Below are 16,555 nucleotides of genomic sequence, written 5' to 3'. Positions count from 1 at the left end.
AAGTAATAGTCCTACTGTGTTTGGTACTCAGACCTTAAGAGTTATCCTCTGAGCCATGGCACTGCCAATAGAGTGCTGCTTCCAGATCTTGGTGTCATGGCCCCTTTGTTCCCAGTACATAAGAACCACTTCTTCTAAGCCTCTTTCTTGCTTAAATTTGGCCAAAAGGATCTAGTTGGCATTGACTCCCACCTGATCTGCTTGTTACTGCCCCCCAGCCCCCTGACATGGGACCAAAACCAACAAACAAAAATCTAGGAAAGAGCAAATCCTCATGATGAGGGAAAACCATGACCAATTGAGAAAGAGCTTCAATCTATGGCCATACCACCCTGAACACACTCAATCTCACCTGGTCTTGGAAGCTAAGTGAGGTCAGCCTGGTTAGTACTTGGATGGGAAAAAGATATTCAGAGGAGGCTGCTCAAAGAGAAGCAGTTTGGAGACAAGGTGGGGGGCGGAATGTCATCAAAGTTCAAATGGAATCACTGGTGCCAGACCTCTCAAAATAACCAAGGCTGAGAGGATTGAGGAATGGTTCTTAATACATGTGTGGCTATCTGGCATTAAATCCCTTCCAGGCACAAACTCATATTTTTTAAACAGGGTCTTCTACTTAGATAGAGACAAAATGACTATTTTTACTGGCTCTAAACATGATACTTAAAGGTGATGTTTTTAACTTCTTTAAATCATGCACTTTTTAAAACATATGTACTGATAATATATTGTTGCCACAGTAATTCTACTCAGCAAAAAAAAGATACTGTCTGGGTAAAAGAATAAAATGTCCAACCACTAAAACCCCATTATAGTGACCCTTTTGTTGTTATCTTGTCTATCCCTACTACAGTTAAAGTAGCAAAAAATGCTCTCTGGATCCACCACAGCTGAGTAAAGTCAGCCTCTCCTGAATGGGAGTGCTTCCCTGACCCAGCCTCACCATCCAAGATCATCCTCTGGAATGCTTGCACCCTTCCTCGGCAGGACTCCACTTCCCAAGAGACAACAGGAGACCATGAACAATGGGATGACAGATCTGCTCTAGTCACTCCAGAAGCTAAGTAGTGTACACATGGCATAAGCTCAAACATAGAACACACACACCCCAGCTCTCCTCTACATACTTGGACTCTTACTTTCTGGGGTGGCCCTTGCAAATTTCCCCCATGTACTAAATGGTATAATGAGCCATTATTGGGACCTCCACACAACCATACTTTGTATCATGCACCCACCAACAAGTCAGGTGTTACATCAGCTCATATACTTCCAGGTTTGTGAAGTTGCTAGTAAACAATACTAAAAGTCCCAGAGTAAAAAAAAAAAATACAGGTTACATTTGTCATGAAAAGTAGGGCAATGGGGTCTTTTCTTAGGAGCATGTTTGATGTTACCCTGCCTGGTTCCCTTGGTATTGTGATCTATCAAGATCATTATGGAGAAAAAAACAGCTGCCCATGTAATGATGCTATGAAAATACAAACCCATAAATCAAGATGATGCTCTTTGACCCTAGGTGGGTCCAAGCATCAATAGGGGAAGTAATGTACCAGGGAGGAGGGCCAAAAAAAGAGAAATAAGCAAGTCTATGTTATGATAATGTAGCAGGGCAAGGGGTTGGGGGAGATGGCATAGCAGGGAGATGAAACTTAAAGAATCTGAACATGAAGAAGGTCACATAGCACTGGGGTGAAGTAGCCAATAGAGTTGCATGCAACCATAAATGGGTTAAACCTTGCTTTTTGCTTCTAAAACCTGCTTGCAAGGGTGTATAAGGTGAGACCCCTTTGTTCTCGGGGCTCAGCCTTTGTATGTGAATCGCTGAGCTGCTGCTGACACACTAATAAATATTGCTTCCTGAAAAGCCTTTGTGACCCATGTCTCTGTTCAAGATTCACATAACACTTTAAAGTCAAGAATGAGACAAGGATGTCCACTGTCTCTACTCTTATTAAATATAGTGCATGAATTCCTAACCAGAGCAATCAAAAATCTCTTAGATATGATAAACACTTGGTAAAATCAAGATATAATATTTAGTAACTTTTCTATATACCAGTAATGAACAGACTGAAAAAAAAATCAGGAAAACAATTTCATTCACAATGGCCTCAAAAAATACCTAGGAATAAAATTAACTAAGGATGTGAAAGACCTCTACAATGAAAATCATAAAACATTAAAGAAAGAAATTGAACATACTAGAAGATGTAAGGACCTCCCATGTTCAAGAGTTGGCAGAATATGTATTGTGAAAATGACTAAACATGTTACTGGCACAAAAAAATAGACACATAAACCAATGGAATTGAACAAAACACCCAGAAATAATCCCACAAAACTATAGGCATCTGAATCTTTACAAGGAACCAAAAACATGTTGGAGAAAAGAAAAAAGACAGCCTCATCAACAACTGGTTTGGGAAAATTTAATATGCACATGTAGAAAACTGAAACTAGATCCCCATCTTTCACTGTGTACAAAAATCAGTTCAAAACAGATAATTATCATAGTGTGAAACCTGAATCTTTGAACCTATTATGGGAAAACAGTTAAAGATATAAGCACAGGCAATAGCTTTATGAATAAAACTCCACTGCTCAGGAAATAGAAGTAAGAATTAATTAATATGATTGCAGAAAATTAAAAATCTTCTGCACATCAAAAGAAACAGAGACAATCACAGAATGGTAGAAAATCTTTGTAATTTATTCATTGGAAAAAATATTGATGTCCAGAATATATAAAGAGCTCAAAAACTTAAACACCAAACTAACAAATAACAAATAGGCAAACACATTGGACAGTTCTCAAAAGAAGTAGAAATGACCAATAAATATATGAAGAAATGGTCAATGTTTTTAGCCATACAGGAAATGCAAATCAAAATGGCACTGAGATTTCATGACACTCCAGTCAGAATTACTATTATCAAGAAAACAAACAACAACAAATGCTGGCAGAGATGCTTGGAAAAAGGAACCCTCATCCTCTGTTCATGGGAATGTAAAGTAGTGCAACTACTATGGAAGTCAGCATGGAGATTCTTCAAAAAACTAAAAATAGAATCCATGAATTCTGCATTTCTTGTGCTTTCTAGAGACAGCTTAAATCTTGGTTTTTAAATAGTCCTCAAGGCATTTGGCACTGATATGGGGCATTGTCCATCTCTCAATTCTTTTCTCCCTCATAAACTGTGGTGGGCTTTACTTTGCACAGCAAACACTGATGTTACTCTTGAGAGCTGTGACCTTGAAGTGCCGACAGACTTCAGGAGGGCCCAAAAGTTGACAAGTGGTCAAGGAGACACCTCTCCTTCCCAGGAAATGCCTGTCTACACCTAAGAGACATCTCTGCCCTCAGGTAATACTCAAAAAGGCTATAAAACCCAATCCCCAACCCGACCCACAGGACCACAGGTTTCTGGGCCCCCCTGCATGCCCCACCATGCAGTCTTTCTCTTTTATTCTCTACAAATAAAATCTTTCTGACCTCTGCTGCTGGAGTCTGCCTGTGCTTTCATTCTCAGAGTGGGCTCAAGAACCCTAAACACCAGAAATTCCTGCATGTGCCATCTGTGTATCATTTTTGGCAATGCATGAAGGGGCAAGTCTTCACCTGAGGCTGGTATAGGTTGTGCCAAACTTGGAAAGGCTGTCTAGAAATGTGACTGTGGCTGTCTGGCATTCCAATGGAGTCTATTTTTCAGGAAAGACCCCCCACACACCATGGCTTAGCTACGGTAGATCTCTCAGGCTGACTTCTCTCTCTCTCTCTCTCTCTCTCTCTCTCTCTCTCTCTCTCTCTCTCTCTCTCTCTCTCTCTCTCCTTGTTAAGGAGGGTTTCTCCCTTGGGAACCTGAGGAAAAACTCTGAGCCCATTTCAGCTGTAAGGCAGGCAACCTGAGAAATAGGGGACCAGCCAGGGGCTTGTACTGAACTTCCAATGCTCTGTGTGTGGAGCTAAACTTCAGTGCACTGAGGCTTTTTTTCCCTCTCAACTCTCGGCTCCCTCCCTCCTTAAACTCTCTCCCTTTCAGATCTGACTCGCTTAGGAGGAGGTCTGAAAACAGCCAGTGGAAAGAAAAGTTTCTCTTCAAGCTGTAAGGGTAGGGCACACCCCGGTGTCACCCAAAGGCTGGAGACACAACTTCCTGACTCACCCTGAGGCTCCAAAGGCAGCTAAGTCTTGGACCCCTCCAGCCATGTCCGTGGCAAACAGACAATCAGATCTCTTACTCTGCCTTCATGGTTTCCATGGCCGAGAGTGGAGGTCACCCCTTGCTTCCAGTTCTCCAGTACTGCCCTCATGCAGGATCAACCTGGGCAGCAGTGGCAACCAATAATATCCCATGTGTTGAGCCTGGAAGCTCTCTTTTCCCCCAATTCTCAGCCTCTCTTTCCCCTTTTCCAAGTAGTTCAGGATGAGTGCCCCCTCCCCCCTTTGCTCTAAACAGCAGTGGACTTCCTTCTTCAGGAGTTTGGGAAAAATCCCTACAGGAACCAAAAAGTGCTAGTCTCTAACTTGGGCTTAACTGTCTTTGTCAAGCATCTGCTCTCAGAAAACAAACAAACAAAAAAAGTTAAGAGGCAGAGACCTTAATGGTCTTGTGCATTTTTGCCCCTTAGCACAGGAAAAGCCTTCAGATGCTCCCTCTCTTTTCATAGAAAATATACGCCTCACAGGATATATAAGGGGACAAAAGTCTACCTCATCAGGAGTCCCTGTCCATGTCTCTGCAGGGCCTCTCCCAATGGCCATGCAAGCCCTCTTGGTTACTTTGATAGAGTTATTTTTAAATTACAAGACTTCAGCTGGTAGAGGAGAACCAGGTACCTGGGTTGCAGGGCAAACAGGCAAGTCAACATAAATAAACAAGAAATTGGTCAGGGACTTTTTGGGGTGGTGGTGGTGGCTGCAACTGGAAAACCTGTCTTCTGTGACCTTAGCCACAGGTGGCAGTGGCAGGACAGTAAGGGAGAGAGGGATGCCCTCTCCCACGTAGTTTCTCCTCATCTGGGGACACCTCTGTTAAGGTGACCAATTTTCCCTTGTTTGCATTTTTAGATGGGGAATCAAGCCTCAAGGATCCAGGAAGGATCCCCCCTTGCCTGCTTATTAAAACATTGGAAAGACATTGATCCAGAAAGTCTTCAGCGAAAGCGACTCAAGTTTTATTGCACCCAGGGCTGGCCACAGTATCCTCTGGGAGATGAGGAAAGATGACCAGAAGAGGGAGCATTAACTATAATACCATTCTCCAATTAGATATGCTCTGTAAAAAGGAGGGAAAGTGGGCCGAAGTTTCATATGTTCAACTGTTCTTTTTCCTAAGAGACCACCCAGAATGGCTGAACAAATGCAGGCTAGATACACAGACCATGGTAACCCTTTGCAAAAAGTCCCCAAACTCCCTTGAGAAACCAAAGAACCCATATGATGCTCCATCAGCTCCCCTCTTCCCCCTTATCAAGCTACCTCACACACCAGACATCATCCCACAGGACTCTACACCCTCCAGTTAATTCCTGGAGGGGATAGGGCTCATGTTCCTTTTAGAGTGAATAAACTTTAAAAAATAAAAAAAGGATTTAGAAAACTACACAGAAAACACAGATGAGTACATCCAGGCATTTAGAAAAGTCAGCCAAAACTTTGAACTGAGCTGGAGAGATGTAATGCTATTGCTATCTCTGACCCTTACTGCTCTGGAGAAACAGTGGGTACTAGATCAGGCAGACAAAGCTGGAGACAATCATCACTTAGATAAATGTGGCCCTACAGGTCTGTCTCAGACTGGGCCCTCACAGGAGGAGGAGAGGGAGGGAGAAGACAAAGACACTGGATACCTGAAAAGGAACCTCGATTCCCAATTCCAACAGGAGATCAGGCAGTGCCTAAGGTATGACCCTAAGTTGGACCCTGAAAATGACAAGGATGAATGGAACTGTAACCATTTCATCCACTGCATTCTTGAAGGTCTAAGGAGAGCCAAGGTAGAAGGTCAAAGGAGAGCCAAGGTAAAAGCTCTTAATTACTCCCAAGTCACAGCTCTAAGGACCCTTAGAAACCCCAGTAGCTTTCCTACAGAGACTTAAGGATGCTTTACAAAAGCATACCAATATTATACCAGGGTCACAGGAAGAGGAAATCATCCTAAAAGATAAATTTCTAATATAATCACACCAGATACCTGTAAAAAGCTTCAGAAATTGTTGGTTGAAGGGAGCAGAGATCTAGACCAATTGGTAGACATGTAGCTACATCCATATACTATAATAGGGACTTAGAAAAAGAAAAGAAGGATCTGGAGAGGGAAAAGAGAAAGGATAAGCAGCAGGAGGCTCTGATAGCAGTACTCAGATAGGTTCTCCAGGGGCAGAGTCCAAACCCAAGGACATGCTTTCAACGTGGACAGGCAGGCCATTTTAGGGAGGAGGTACCCCCAGAGAAAGCTACCTCTGGGATCCTGCCCCATTTGTAGGGGAAAACATTGGAAGGCACACTGTCCCCGGTTCCCAGGTAAACTGAGGCCAGAGCCTCCCACCCAATGATGGGTCCTGGAGCCTCCCCTCCAGGCTCTGTGACCACCATAAAAGCAGAGAAGCCCTGGGCTATACTTACTATTGAAAAGCACAAAGTCAGCCTCCTTATCGATACTGGAGCCAGCATCTCAGCTATTCCTTTCTCTCCTGGACCCAGGTCCACCAAGAAAATTACTGTTTGAGGCATATCAGGCCAGGCCTTAGAGTGTTATTTCACTCAGCCTCTAGCCTGCTTCTGGGAAGAGTTCCATTTCTGTCACTCTTTTTTAATTGTCCCAGACACCCCTACTCCTCTGCTAGGGCAAGACCTTCTATCCAAATTAGGGGTACAACCCCTTTTACCCTCCCAAGAGAGTACTTTTGCTTGCCCCTAATAGAGGAACAAGGAGACCCCACAGTGTGGACAGATGGACATACTGTGGGATGAGTGCAAGCAGCAGTCCCAGACCTAATTCATCTCAAGGACCCCTCCTGGTTTCCCCATCAAAACCAGTATTTTTTAAAACCAGAAGTTAAGAAGGGGCTAATTCCCATAATCAAAGACTTAAAGAGACAGGGACTGCTAATAGAATGCTCCAGCCCATATAATACTCCTATTCTTGGTGTCAGATGGAGGCTAGTCCAGGATCTCTGCCTGATCAATAAAGCAGTAGTGCCTCTCCACCCTGTAGTTCCAAAAAAGATACCTTCTTTTGCATTCCCTTACACCCTTTGAGGACCCCACTTGGACTGTCCTTCCCCAGGGATTCAGAGACAGCCCCCATCTCTTTGGGTTGGATTTAACCCAAGACTTGGCAAAGTGGCAATATCCACAAGCTACTCTGCTAGAGTAGATAACCTCCTGTTCTGTGGACTGACTGAGCCTGTCATTTCATGAGCCACTGAATCCTTTCTAAACTTCCTAACAGAGAGAAGATATAAAATCTCTAAAGAAAAAGCCCAATTATGTCAGTCTAGGGTTACATATTTAGGTCTTGTCCTGGAGAAAGAAATGAGGTCTCTAGGAAATGATAGAATCCATCCAATCCTGATGTTTTCTGTACCTAAAACTCTAAAGCAATTGAGGGCCTTTTGGGAGGTGACAGGATACTGTAGAATTTGGATCCTGGGATATGCAGACCTAGCCAGGCCCTTATATCAAATCCTTAAGGAAGCACAGAAGGACACCCAGCCCTTTATTGAATGGGATGACAAATAAGAAAAATGGATTCCACAGGTTAAAGAAGGCCCTTATGACAGCTCCCACACTGGGTCTCCCAGTACAAGACAAGTTTCAATTATATGTCTATGAAAAGGGAGGCCTGGCCTTGGGCATGGTGACTCAGCTCTAAGGCATCACTCCCCAGCCAGTAGGTTACTTAAGCAAAGAGTTAGATCAGGTAGCCAAGGGATGGCGAGGATGCCTTAGAGCAGTGGTTGCAGTAAGCCTTCTAGTACCTGAAGCTCAAAAACTTACCCTAAACTACCCCCTAAGAGTTTACAACCCACACAACCTAGGGGAATTTTCAACTCAAAAGAACTTTAGTTATCTGACAGCTGTCTATTTAAATACCAGGCCCAGCTTCTAGTAGGGGCAGAGATAACTTTAAGGACCTGTTAGAGCCTAAATCTTGCATCTCTTCTACCAGAGGCAGAGAGAAATCCTGAACACTCATGTGAGGAGGTACTTATGGAAAATTTTGCTGCCCAACCTGATTTAACTGATCAGCCCTTAAAAAACCCAGATCTAGAATTATACAGTGATGGTAGTTCCTTTGTCAAGAATGGTGTCAGACATGCAGGGTTTGCAGTTATGACAGAATTTGGCACCCTCAGATCAGGTCTTCTTTCTCCTAATACAAGTGCTCAACTGGCAAAATGAGTGGCCTTAACAGAAGCCTTAAAACTGTCAAAAGAACAGAGAGTCAACATCTATACAGATTCTAAGTATGCCTTCCTCATCCTGCAAGCTCATGCAGCCATCTGGAAGGAAAGAAGAATACTACCTACAACAGAAACAGCTTCCCATAGAGATAAAAGGGAGAGTACTCTAACAGCTTTAGGGATAACAGCATTAGTTACAGCCCTAACTGGAATCAGCTATGGGGTGATTGCCAATCATGTAACTGCAAAAAACCTAACCAAATTAGTAGAGGACACCTCAGACCAGGTAGGCCTTGCCATTAAAGACATATAGAGGTCTTTGTTGTGTCTTGCCTGTATGATAATGGACCACTATCTGGCCCTAGATTTTCTTTTGGCTAAACAAGGAGGAGTATGTGCCATCACCAATATTTCCTGCTGCACATATGTAAACACTTCAGGCATTGTAGAGAAACATGCAGACTACATTCTCCAACAGGGTAAGTGACTCTGAGAGTAGTCTCTTGAAACTCAGGTTTCTACACAGTATGGGACCAAATAAAATCCTGGCTCCCCTCCAGGACTTGGTTCCTACCCTTTCTGAGGCCTATTGTTGCCATTATTCTTTTGCTTATGTTTGGGCCTTGCATTTTAAACTTACTTCTCAAGTTTGTTTCATCTCGCCTAGAATCCATCAAACTACAAATGCCTCTGGTGGAGATGAAAATCACCTACTATCACGGTTCCCTTGACAACCCCTCTTGCGGTCAGCCCTGATGCTGTGGGCCCCTTCATCACCCTCTGTCAGCAGGAAGTGGTTATTGAGTAGACTTTGTCATCCCTATCCCTAATAGCAGTTAGGGTGGCCATTGAGAGGGGGGAATTGAAGGATGGACTGCAGGAGGTCCCAAAAGGTGACAAGTGGTCAAGGAGACACCTCTAGTCTGTCTACACTTGAGAGACATCTCTGCCTTCAGGCAATACTCAAAAAGGCTATAAAACCCAATCCCTAACCCGACCCACCAGGACCACCAGTTTCTGGGTCCCCCTGCATGCCCCACCATGCAGTCTCTCTCTTCTCTTCTCCACAAATAAAATCTTTCTGACCTCTGCTGTTGGAGTCTGCCTGTGCTTTCATTTTTAGAGTGGGCTCAAGAACCCTGAGCACCTGAAATTCCTGCACATGTCATCTATGCATCAGCCTGGGGAACAGAAAGTGGCAGGTATATTGATTACAAATAAATGTGTTAGGTAATCATAACTAAAAGATAAGAAACAAACCTTCAAACTAAAGCCTCTTTGAAAACTGTCTTATCTTGTACTGTGAAATATAATTCTGTTTTACAAAAATAACAGAATTCTTCCATGTGCACATCTATGCTTAGAATTTTTTGTTGTTTGGAAATACTTGGGTTTGAACTCAGGGCTTTGTGCTTCCTAGGCAGGCCCTCTAATGCTTGGGCCATTCCTCCAGCTCTTTTTGCTCTGGGTATTTTGAATACAGTGTATTGCTTTTTGCCCAGGGCAGCCTAGACCACAAGACTCCTATTTTAAGCCTCCCACTGTCATTGGGATGACAGGCACACTCCACCATGCCCATATTTCCCTATTGAGATGGAGTCCAACTGCATAGTTTGGAATGACAGGCATGGACCACTGCACCAAGCCAGGTTGAGATGGGGTCTCATGAACTCACTGCCCAGGCTGGCCTCAAACACCAATATTCCTTATTAGCCTCCCAAGTAGCTAGGATTACAGGCATGACTCACCAGTGCCCAACTGTTCTTAGAAAAATGTTACAAAGATAAATGCTAGACATTTGTTGCACATTGGATGAGGATTTTTTTCCCCATACACACGAGCATGGAAAAAACTAATACAAAATCGTATTTTCTTACGTAATGGAAGTCTGAAATGGCTGTAAATAGCTAGGGAATACAGCAGTTGCCTTTTGTGTCCTTCTGGCTGGTTGCTTTCGAAATGATGTTACTTGTTAAACCATGTTTCATTTGCATAAAGTAACATCTACAGCTTGTTTTTCTTCTTCCTCTCAGAAAAGCCAAACTTTGAGGTTTATGTTTTTCATTGATAAATTTCAATAGTGCTTTATAGAAAAAATCAGAGAGATCACAAATAAATAACCCAATAGTGTGCCTAAAGGTCTTTGAAAACAAGAACAAGCCAAACTCAAAATTAGTAGAGGGAAAAAATAATGATCAGAGCAGGAGTTAGTAAAATGGTGACTAAAGAATAATACCAAGAATCAATTAAATAAACAGTGAATTTTTGAAGACACAAACAAATTAGACAAACACTTAGGAAAACTAAAAAAAGAAAGAGAAAGAAAACCTAAATCAATAAAAGTAGAGAAGAAAATGGGATATTACAAGAGATATTACTAAAATCCAGAGGATCATTTAGGAATATTTTGAAAAAATTTACTATAATAATTGGTAAGTCTAGAAGAAATGGATAAATCTCTAGGTACAGATGTACCTAGACCTTCCAATATTAGAGCAAGAGGATATAAAAAACTTAAATAGATTTATAATGAGTAATGAGATTGGAGCAGTAATTTAGAGCCTTCCAACAAAGAAAATCCCAAGACTAAAAGGATTCATTATTGAATTCTACCAGACCTATAAAGAATACTTAGCACCACTGTTCCTCAAACTATTACATAAAATAGAAAAAGAAGGAACACTTCCAACCACATTCTACAAAGCCAGTGTTACCCTGATACCATAAGAAAAAAAATAGAACTGCAGATGAACAAAAATGCAAAAATCTTCAATAAAATCCCTACAAACCAAATTCAACAACACCTTTTAAACCATGATCAAGTTGTTTTCATGCTAGGAATGCAAAGATTGCTCAAAATATGAAAATCAATAAACATAAACACAAAACAACACATAAATAAAATCAAAGACACAAACAGCCCTGTTAGAATAGCCATCATCAAAAACACCATCAACAACATGTGTTGGCAAGGATGTGGAGGAAAAAGGAACCCTAATCCACTGCTGGTGGGAATGCAGGCTGGTACAACTACTCTGGAAAAAAATTTGGAGCCTTCTTAAAAATCTAAACATAGACCTTCCATATGATCCAGCAATCCCACTCCTGGGGATATACCCAAAGGAATACAACACAGGTTACTCCAGAGGCACCTGCACACCCATGTTTATTGCAGAGCTATTCACAATAGCCAAGTTATGGAAACAACCAAGATGCCCCACTATAGACAAATGGATCAAGAAAATGTGGTACTTGTACACAATGGAATTTTAGTCAACTATGAAGAAGAATGAAATCTTATCATTTGCAGGTAAATGGATGGAACTAGAGAACATCATTCTGAGCGAAGTCAGCCAAACTCAGAAGACCAAAAATCATATGTTCTCCCTCATATGCAGACTTTAGATCTAGGGCAAATGCAGCAAGACGGTTGGACTGGGACAACATGACAAGGGGAGAGCACATATGGGTGATATGGGGATAGGTAGAAAACCCAAACCATGAAAGCATTTGATGTCCCCACTGCAGAGGAGCTAATACAGAAACCTTAAAGCAACAGAGGTTATCATGAGAAGGGGATCAGTAACCAGGGTAAAGATCAGTTAGAGATTAATCAACATGGGTCATAACACATGTACATGAAAGCAATGCTAGGAATCTCTCTGTATAGCTATCCTCAACTCAACTAGCAGAAACACTTTGTCTTCCTTATTAGGCTTGGATCTTTTCTTCAACAAAACTACTGATAAAGGCAGAACAGGGCCTGCCTGGAACTGAAAGGGGAAGAGGGGAGGGGGGCGGGAGGGAGAAATGACCCAAACAATGTATGCACATGTGAATAAATGAATTAAAAAAAGACAAAAATCACATGATCGCTTCAATAAATATTGCAAAAAGTCTTATCGCTCCCCTTACATAAAAATTAATTTAAAATGGATTAAAGATTTTCATGTAAGACCCGAAATTTTCGAACTCCTACAGGAAAACATTTCAGGATATAGGCAGAGGCAGTGAATTTCTGAATAGCACTCCAATAGCTCAGAAAATAACATCAAGAATTGACTAAAGGAATTGCATCCAACTAAAAGCTGTTGCACAGTAAAAGAAACAATTACAAGAGTGAAGAGTCAGCCTATAGAATAGGAGGAAATCTTTGCCAGCTATTAGTCTGATGGGATTAATATTCAGGATATATAAAGAACTAAAAACTTTAAAAACCAAAAAAAGTAAATTATCCAACCAATAAATGAGCAAATGAGCTGAAGAGACAGTTTTTAAGTGAAGACGTACAAAAGGCCAATAAATATATGAAAAATGATCAATATCATTAGCCATAAAGGAAATGCAAATCAAAACTACTCGCTCAGATGACTGTAGCTGTGTGGCTTACCTCACTTGGTCCATTCTATTCCATTGGTCCATCTGTTTGTCTATGTACCAATGCCATGAGAGCTTTGTGCAAATGGCTATCATTAAGAAAACAAAAGCAATTGTTGGTGAGGATGCAGGAAAAAGTAACCCTTATACACTTTGGTGGAAATGTAAATTAGTCCAGCCACTGTAGAAATTAACATGTAGGTTCTGCAACAAATTAAAAACAAAACTACCACATGATCCAGCTATACCACTTCCAGGTATATACCCCCAAAGTAAAAATCAACATGTGATATGGATGCCTGAACTCCCATGTACACTGTGCACTCTTTCCAATAGCCGAGTTACAGAGTGAGCCTAGATGACCAAAATGGATGAATAAAGACAATGTGGCATATATACCCAGTGAAGTTTTTAGTCAGTCATAAAAGGAGAAAGAAATTGTGTCATTTGCGGAGAACGTGATGAAACTGGAGATTATCACATTAAGTGAGATAAACCAAACCAGGGAAAACAAATATCTCATGTTCTCTCATGTGGAATTTGGGGTGGGGAGAGGACATGAAAGTAAAAAAAGAGGACTATTAGGGATGTGGAAGGGGAAATGAGGGAAAGAATATAAAAAAGGATAACAGATAAAGGGATATAAGAAATGGCCCAATGTATGCACATATGAATAAATAAAAAAATAATTAAAAATGAATAGTTAAGCCAGGTGTGGTTGCACATATCTTTAGTCCCAGCACTAGGGAGCCTGAGGTAGGAGGATGGAAAAAAAAAGAAAAGAAAAGATAATGGGGTGAATATGGTCAAAGTACCTAATATGTGTGTACTGAAATGTCATAATGAAACACTGTTTACATTTAATATATGCTAATAAAAATTAAATATGGTGTATATACACAAATACAATTAAACACTTTTCAGTCTTAAAAAGGAAGGAAATTCTGTTGTCATAATATGCATAAACCTGCATATTATTGTATAAAAAGGTAATTATAATTAACAACATCATATTCTTTAAAATCACTAAGAGCTGATTTCAAGTGTTCTAACCACACTAAAGTGAATATGTGAGGTAAGGTATATATTAATTAGCTTGTTTTTGCCATTTTACAATGTACACATATTTCGACATTGTGGACTATTGAAGCTTAGTGTGGAGTGATTGCCTAGCATGTGCAAGGCCTTGGGTTTGATCTTTAGCACTGCAAACAAACAAAAACATCATTATATTATACACATTAGATACAATTTTTATTTGTCAATTTAACTTAACTAAGCATGGTGGCACATGCCTGTCATCCCAGCTATGGGATAGACTGAGATTGAGAAGAGCAGTGTTTCAGGCCAACCTGGGAAAAAAAGTTCACGAGACCCTCATTTTAATGAAGAAAGCTGGACATGGTGGCACATACCTGCCATTCCAACTGTGGTGACAGAGGATCACAGTCTAAGCTGGTCCCTATCTACAAAATAACCAGACCAAAAAGGGTTGAAAGCATGTCTCAAGTGGCAGCATGCCTGACTAGCAAGTGTGAAGTCCTGAGTTCAAATCCCATTACCAGCCCCAAAACTAACTAGCAAAAATGGTACATGTGTGAGGTGATGGACAATGTTAGTTAAAGTGATGGCAGTAATCACAATGTTTAATGTGTTATCAATACCTCATAGCTACGGTTAGGATGTGCCCCAGAAATTCAAATGTTGGAAATTTAATCCTCAAAATCACATGCTAATGATACTTAGAGATGGGGCTTTGGGAAGTAATTTGGATTCTATGAGGCCAGGAATGTGGGACCTGATGATAGCTAGTGGCTTGCAAGTCTCACCATGTGATCTCCACCATGCTCTGGTGCAGCAGGAAGGTCCTTTATGGAAGCTGGCACCATGTTCCTGGTTTCCCAGCTTCCAGAACTGCAAGCCAAATTGACCTCTATTCCTTTGCCAGTCTATGGTATTCAGTATGCCAACAGAAAGTGGTCTAAAACAGAAAGTATGCCATACATCTAAATATTTACAATTTTATTTGTCAATTATACTTCAGTAAAGCTGGGGGGGACCAGCTTTGTATTCAAGTGTGTCCAAATAAATGTTCAAAACCAAGTTTTCAGAGATAACTTCATGTGCATATTTTTTTCTTTGTGTATAGTTGAAGCTGCTAAGGAGATAGAGTCTGCCTCAAAGCTCCAGACAGATTCCAGGATATTTCATCTGGATGAACCACCTGCCATCAGAAAGAGATATGGGCTGCAGCCAGGCACCCCAAGGGCACAGTTAACAGAAAAATGAAGTACTAAATCTAATTCAAAAGGTCTTCCATACTTCACCCAGAGTTTTACAGAGCTCTGAAGCCCAAACTGCCTGTGGAAATCACTTTCTGTGACCCAAATATGACCATCACAGGTGTGTGTCACAGATAAAATTCAGGCAGTCCATAACAGAATGAGCAGAGACTAAGTGGCATAATCTCTCTCTTAGCTTTTAAGACACACACAGCCATAAAATGAATATGATATCCAGAAACAAACTTGCCAGAAGACGGAATTATCTGCAAGGAGAAAGATCTATAAGTTGTTTGACAAGCAGATATTTTATATTGTCTTGGTTTTTAGAATCACTACCTAGGCGGGCCCCAGATCTCATCCCAGTTTTCATCATGTCAGAAGCAGGTGCGGGGAGACTGAGGGGAACTCAGTGAGTGTCTAGTGCAGCCAGGGAAGCCCATAGTGGAAAATATAAGGGAAGGTGAGAATCAGGATTGACATGTAGAAGGTAATCAGGAGGACTTAAACTCTCAAAAGGTGGCTCAAGGACCCAATCTCAGTGAGCACTGAAGACTCATCTGAGATGGTCAGCCTGGAAGAGATGCAGATCTGACCTCCCCTGCAGTAGCAAAGCCTTCCCAAAGAAATGCCAGTGGCAGAGGAACCATGGGGGTTGTTTACCTCTTTCCTTCTTCCCTTTAAATATAAAAATAGCATACCATTTTTTAAGTGTCAAAAGATGGAAATGAAGCCATCCATCCATAATTTTAAAAGCCTAACCTAGTGGCCACTATAGATCTTTGCATGAACTTTCTAGGCTTGCTTATTTACCCTGGAGCTAAGGTATGCAATGTGTTTTTGCAGCTTGTCATTTCTTTTAACTCTGTTTGACTCTTTTCTATTTTTCAGTTAGTTCTAAACTGAGGTTAGAGATGAGGGATGCTATCTATTTATGTCCCTTAAACCTCACACATGTACATGAAAAGTCAATAAAAAATTCATGAATAAAAGAACAAAAAGAGTTGTAAAAGGCAGAAAAGACTAAGAACCAAATGAAAAAACAAGCCCTTCACTAATTCTAGCTTGTAGAAATATTTTTCCTGAGGGTGCTTTTATACTTGGTCATTTTTCTATTTAGAAATCTCATCACCCTCTTCTATTAAATGTTGCAAGAACTTCTAATAATTTTAACAATTAGTGGCTAATACTTACAGTTCTCAAAACACTTGTAAATACATTAGCTCATTTGAGTCTCAACAGGAAGAACATGTGTTCTTTCCTTTTACACAAAGAGAAGAGTTAATTGAAGCGATTGAATAACTTGTCTGTGAGCGTGGCCAAATTGGGATGCAGGCAGGCAGTGTCTGACCTGAGTTCATGACATTACATTGTGCCAGGACACGTGTAGATAATGCAAGTGAGTACCAATATCTGGTTCTCTTCTCCTCCATGTAAATGTATTGTGCTTTCCTGCTCCCTTGAAGTTGTATATGGTTGTGTAA

This window comes from Castor canadensis, chromosome 1 (assembly GCF_047511655.1).
Source record: "Castor canadensis chromosome 1, mCasCan1.hap1v2, whole genome shotgun sequence".
NCBI classification, from domain to species: domain Eukaryota; kingdom Metazoa; phylum Chordata; class Mammalia; order Rodentia; family Castoridae; genus Castor; species Castor canadensis.
The sequence above is the reverse complement of the archived record's forward strand: the minus strand, read 5'-3'. Positions refer to the sequence as shown.